We start from the raw sequence: 6,000 nt of genomic DNA, 5'->3' as shown, positions 1-6,000 counted from the left end.
ATCACTTTTTGGACTCAATTGAAGCCCCTAGAGAAAGAAAAACTTTTTCCTGAAAATCGTAAAATTTTACTTTTCCCTGTCGAGTTAACACAGGAATGGCGGCCATTTTGAATTTCAAATACAGGTAAATCTTGGGTAATAATTTGTTTTTTTAGTAATAAAATTTGCATGGTTACCCCTGGTTTTTGTTCTTGATTTTGAAAGATGACGCTTGAAAGACTCCTTAAGGAAAGTTTGAGCAAAAGTTTAAGTATTTTTATCACATGAACTGGCCCGAATCGCCACCTGTGTGACGTAGAACAGGACGGATAAGAAATCCGAATTACCCCTGTTGTACGTCATCAACCGGAACTTTTTTCGTGCATGCTACCGTTCATACATGCAAGAGTTGCGACACAGAGAGATTTGTTGTGATCGATGCTGTGATAGCTCTCACGACACTTTACCCGATAAATCCTGACATGGAAACATAGAAGGCATATTTGTACAACGAAATTTCTAGTAGCTAAAACTATAGCTTTTCTCGAGAATCGAATAGAGAAACCGTCGACCGCTTTATTTTAATGGCTCAGTAATGTCCTGAGACGTCCTGAGACGTCGTGCCTGGCGATCCCGGTTGGCGATAGAACCGAAACCTACACCTCATCGTAAGTTCAACTGAATAAATGAGTACAGTAGAGTCTTCGGGAAAGCGACATAGGAGGCACAAGCATAAAGTCATTCGACTAACAACGATAAATTTCCTTCATCGCACAAAAAATCCGTAAATTCTCGCTCGGAATCAATCTTGCAGCGCGGCACGGCGTATGGCTGTAGCGAAGACATAAGCTGTTAACACACAGCGCTGTGGGATCCGATGTACTTCGAGAGTTGACGCAGACAACATTCAAAACAGAGTTTCCGTCAAGTAACAAAATTAGGATGTATCTATGTTTCACTGCAAAAATCAAAGTCTGTAAGAGGAAAACAATGACGATCGAGATCGAGATTGACGAGTTGACACCGGCAGAGACCGGTGTCGCGACGGCAGCGGCGTTGTGGGCACAAACATACAATGAGGTACACACCCGGGCCCGGTGAGTCATCGAAAGGAATCTTGCGCGTTCGCCACGGTCGTAAATTTGTGTGATATTTTGAAAAGCCACGGAATCTTTCAGAATGAGAATTACTGTTTCAATCGTATCGTTGCATTTACTTCATAAATCTATTTGTAAATATTCTAAATAACTCTGAATAGTATGGCTATCCGTCGCTGGCACGGTGAAAGCTATGTCCGCGCGGCCAATGGCCGACTAGCCTTGGCATCGGTACAGCGCGAGACAATGATTGACACGTTCACGGGACCGAATCCGTACCTCTGGTTGGTGGAGATACCATTCGATGTATCAAATTTCACCTTGATGGGATTTATGAATGAAAGTATCTGCTGAGTGACGTGCCGCTTTACTCTTTAAATGAAAGTAGTCCACGTAAGTAAAACACAAATCGCGACGAAATTCATGCAATGTGTTACGATAATTTTGACCCATCTACGTCAAAAGAAAAATAAGAAGACTGTTCATGTGATAAATATATAATCCCATGGTATTTTTCCCTGTTTGACGTCATCGTATACTCGTGTTTTTCGCGGAGCCGCACAACTTCTCGCCGAATATAAGAAGTTCGAGGCGCATACTACCGTAAGTGAATGGTGAAGCGTCTTAAATCCGCTGTATCGACAAACTCTCTTCTTTTTTGCAAATTATGTTACAGCTTTGTCAATACCAGTTAATTTTTTTACGTCACCCCCCCTCCCCCCGATATAACTGATAATGAATACGATTATCAAATATTGTGGCACTGAGATGTTTTCTACATCAACACATTCACTTGCATTCCAAAAACTATAAAATATTAGCTACAATGTACCCCCTTCCGGTCGATAATAGACTCAAGCTATCTTTGCACTCCATTATGTACTTGGCGCCACCTGTAAATTATCATGTTGTGAAACGTTTCGTCCACGGGCCGGGAAGGGTACATTATTGCGTTAGGTGTTGAGAATGCAGTACCAAAATGATCACAATTATCTACAGACTTTATATATCAACAGACATTAAAATAACAGCAATATAGTGATTCTCATTCAATCGATCTGCGTTTTACAAATTAAAAAAAACACGACGTCAAAACGGTCTAGTACTATTTACAACACACTGCAAGTCTACAAAGTAAAATGAGTAGGTTATCTCAAAATAGCAGAAGCAAAAAAATCGAAAAAAAATTACTGTTTTGTAATTGACAACTTCATTTAAACCCTTGCATTTTACAAGCCTTTAATCAAGTCAAAAATTTGGTAAAATGGACTTTGTAAATAGAGAATTATAAAATAGACTTGAAGTGCATGCGAAATATACTAAAGACAGTACTTTTATATTGATTATTTGGATATAACACTTTGCAGAGATGATGATGATGATGATGATGATGATGATGATGATGATGATACTATTCATGCACCGTATTGACTGAAGGATTGGTTCAACACTGCTTCTCAAATATAGACAGCCATGATAGCCGCCATTGTCAAGGTCACATCAAAGAAAGTAGTGAACCGACGGAAGTCTGCAGCGCCACCACATTCTCCCTCTGTGTAGAGAACAATAGCAGAGCAAAATATTTCATTAAAGGTAGAACGCTCCTCGGGGACAGATATTCGCACTTTCGAATTTTATCAAATGTACTCTATACTACTTGTGAGGGCTCATTTTAAAGGGATACAGTCGTCGGAACTGGGGTCAAAGGTCGTATGGGACCCATACGACCGATGGCAACACTGTATCCAAGGTGCGATGGTTATAGATGAAAGTTAAAACATGTCACTACATCGTATAATTTAAACGATGCAGCTGTGATGATGAGGTGCATCTAGATATTGTGCTCGAAATATATTGTTTGTAAACAAGAAATTCGCACATGCGCAGCTCCGCGAGGACTGTTTCCCTCTTGGTGTAATACGTTTTCACCGTCTTACTTTTTCGAAAATCAAAAATTTTATTTTCTCCGTAAAGTTAACACAGTAATGACGGTCATTTCGAATTTCAAATTTAGAAAAATCTTAGGTAATCTGCCTTTCTAGTACAAAATTTTGACCTGTGACCCTAATTTTTATTCTTGATTTGGTAATTGAAAGGTCGAAAGTTTCATTGAGGAAAGTTTGAGCAAAAGTTTAGCTCTTTCATTTTCAAGGTGCATACTACCTTAAGACGCAAGACGTATAGACACTCCAACCTGTGTTGAAGCCCTGCATGGGGAAGCGTACAATACAACTTTCTCGACCTTTTCACCGCCATGGTTTGACCTAATCCCATTGTTATTGCAATTGTGAACCTTTTGACAGGGTAGGTAAGCAACTTGAAGACTATGCTGAAAGATGTTTTTATATTTATACAAGAAAAAAAATGGATAAAAATTATGGACCTTAATTTTTTGACCTAACGGCATTTCATTTTGACGTGAAGAAGAAATATTCCTGTGAATTTTGATTTGCTAAGCTTTACTTATTTGATTGGCTATGTTGATCAGCTTTTGCATAAAGAGTAACCACAGCAACGACCACAGCCTGGAAGTTACGTCGCTCGAGGGCGCTCTTTACGCGGCCCTCGAGCGACGGATCTTTCAGTCTCGGTGACCACAACGACATAAATAATAATATGTGCATCAGAAAATAATACTTCGCGGTGCAAAGAAATTTCTCACCATAGATGAATTTGGTTGGAAACAAGATTAGTTCAAGGAATCAACTTTTTACACAGAATTACCTGCACACATAGGTGTCCCAGCACTGGTTTTCGTTGTGCCAAACTACAAGCATTTATTATCGTTTGTTGTGTCGACGTTGAGGCCGGTAACTATCACTTTAGCGCACAGGTGTGTCAACTGGAAGCAGTCAGCACAGGTAGTGTCACAGACGCCGTTATCCAGCACATCGTGTCGGTCTCCCCCTTCGTGACTACAAGGGCATCGTTCTCGGCTTCAGTGGCGTTGGAGATAAGCGTTGCGTTTTCTAGCTGGTCACCGTTTGTGAAGTACAGCTGTATGCCAGAAACTGTTGCAGATACTGTCAGCGAGAGCTCGACATCCGTAGCATCGGTAGAGCTGTAGTAGACGTCCGACGGTTCACGGATTGAAAATTTATGAACAGCAACATCTATGAAAATAACATAAAACATACTAAATTTTAACACAGTCTCTCGTTGCTCTTTGGGTTCCTAACAAACTTTGTAAAATGGTTGTATCTCTTGGGGTTTTTTTTGGATTTTTTTATTCTGAATTCCTTTAAGTGACGTCACACTGTCCTCGACCATTGTTTAGCGACTTCGCGCCAAAAGAGGAGGAATTGCTTTTACTAAAGTTGGCAATAAGTCACCCCAATGTTTCTTTTTAAATTTAACAATTTTCATATGTAGCCTATAGGTAGCGCATATAGGAGACAGATATTTGAACTCTCAAACTTTTACAATTCTTTAGTGATCAACCACTTGTGAGGGTTCATTTTAAAGCTCTTGGTGTAAGAAACATTTTTAGCGTCTTAGTTTTTCGAAAATCGAAAACTTTATTTTTCTAATTAGAATTAACTTAGGGATGAGGGTCACTTTATATTTCAAATATCGGTAAATCTTGGAGTTGACATCCAAAAGTTTGGGTGAAATATTATGTTCACATATACAATTATGCGACAATGCGATATCATTTGAATATTGAGGCGGAATAACCCCGCAAGTCACTTGTATACTAACTGAAAGGGGTTTCGCCCGGGGGGTAACTCCCATAGATGGCTATACGGGGAGGGTCCGCGCGAAAGGGGTCGTTTTTTTGCACTGTTTGGTATCAGAAAGGGTATACTTTTCACGAGGTGTTGGTATGAGAAAGGGTCCGGTTTTAAACACAAACTGACATTTGTTAAAAAATCATGCTGTGAACACTGGAAACCCATGTATCTACATCCCAGATCTACCATCAACATTTCCGATCTGTCGGTTTGACTGTTGGTACCCCTGGTACGCAAGGCGAGTGAGTCGTATCTGTATACGTATGGTATTGTATGTTGGCGGGGTAGCGTGAGTTGCTATGCGGGTCAAAGGTCAACCCCACGCTACCCCGCCAAGAGATAGCTGCGTTTCGACAACTAGGTATCAGAAAGGGTAGGTTTTTTCGCTCAAAACTGGTATCACAACAGTTTGGGTTTCCATGTTCGTGCGGAGCCCCCCGTACTATTAGCCATGGAGTTACCCCCCCGGGGGGGGGGTTCGGGGACCTTACTTTATGTACCATATCGCAAATCCGAAAGGCCCCTCAGATCACTGATGATTGATATGAAACGCTGTCACCCTATTCGATATATTGAATGATACATATAGTCGTAACTATATGGTAACGAGATGAGTAAGGCACATAGTCGATTGATAAAAAGTGATTTACCGGGACATAGCTTTGTGCCAGCCTTCTCATTCTCAGTCCCGAACGGCAAGCATGCGTCTTGTTCCACCGTGGTTTCGTTGGCGGTGATAACAACCACACACAGATACTTGAAATCCATGCAATTCTCTAAGCCCATTGTAACCGGAATCTCGATGTCTGTTAAGTACGCATCGGAGTCGTCCACGCCGCTCGGAATCGAGACGATCGAGGGCAGGGTTACTTCGCCTACGTCTGACATCACATTGCTGTTCTCAAACTCGTCACTGTCGGTGAAATATGCTTCAAAGCTTGTGACGTTCGCATATTCAAATCGGTACGTTGCCACCGAAAACGTAGCGGTTATTGTCTGGGTGCTCCCTCCAGGCGTGTATACCACACTGTTTGCATTACTTATAACCATATCAATGATGAATATGTCTAGGAGAAAATAGACGAGACCACTTTAAGACAAGGGCAGCAAAATAAGGACATAATAACCGCGAAACAACGCCTAATGGGCCTTCTGTTATTATGATGGGGTGGGCTGGAGGACTTTTGGGA

The sequence above is a fragment of the Ptychodera flava genome (assembly GCF_041260155.1).
Source record: "Ptychodera flava strain L36383 chromosome 23 unlocalized genomic scaffold, AS_Pfla_20210202 Scaffold_23__1_contigs__length_28996876_pilon, whole genome shotgun sequence".
NCBI lineage: Eukaryota > Metazoa > Hemichordata > Enteropneusta > Ptychoderidae > Ptychodera > Ptychodera flava.
The sequence above is the reverse complement of the archived record's forward strand: the minus strand, read 5'-3'. Positions refer to the sequence as shown.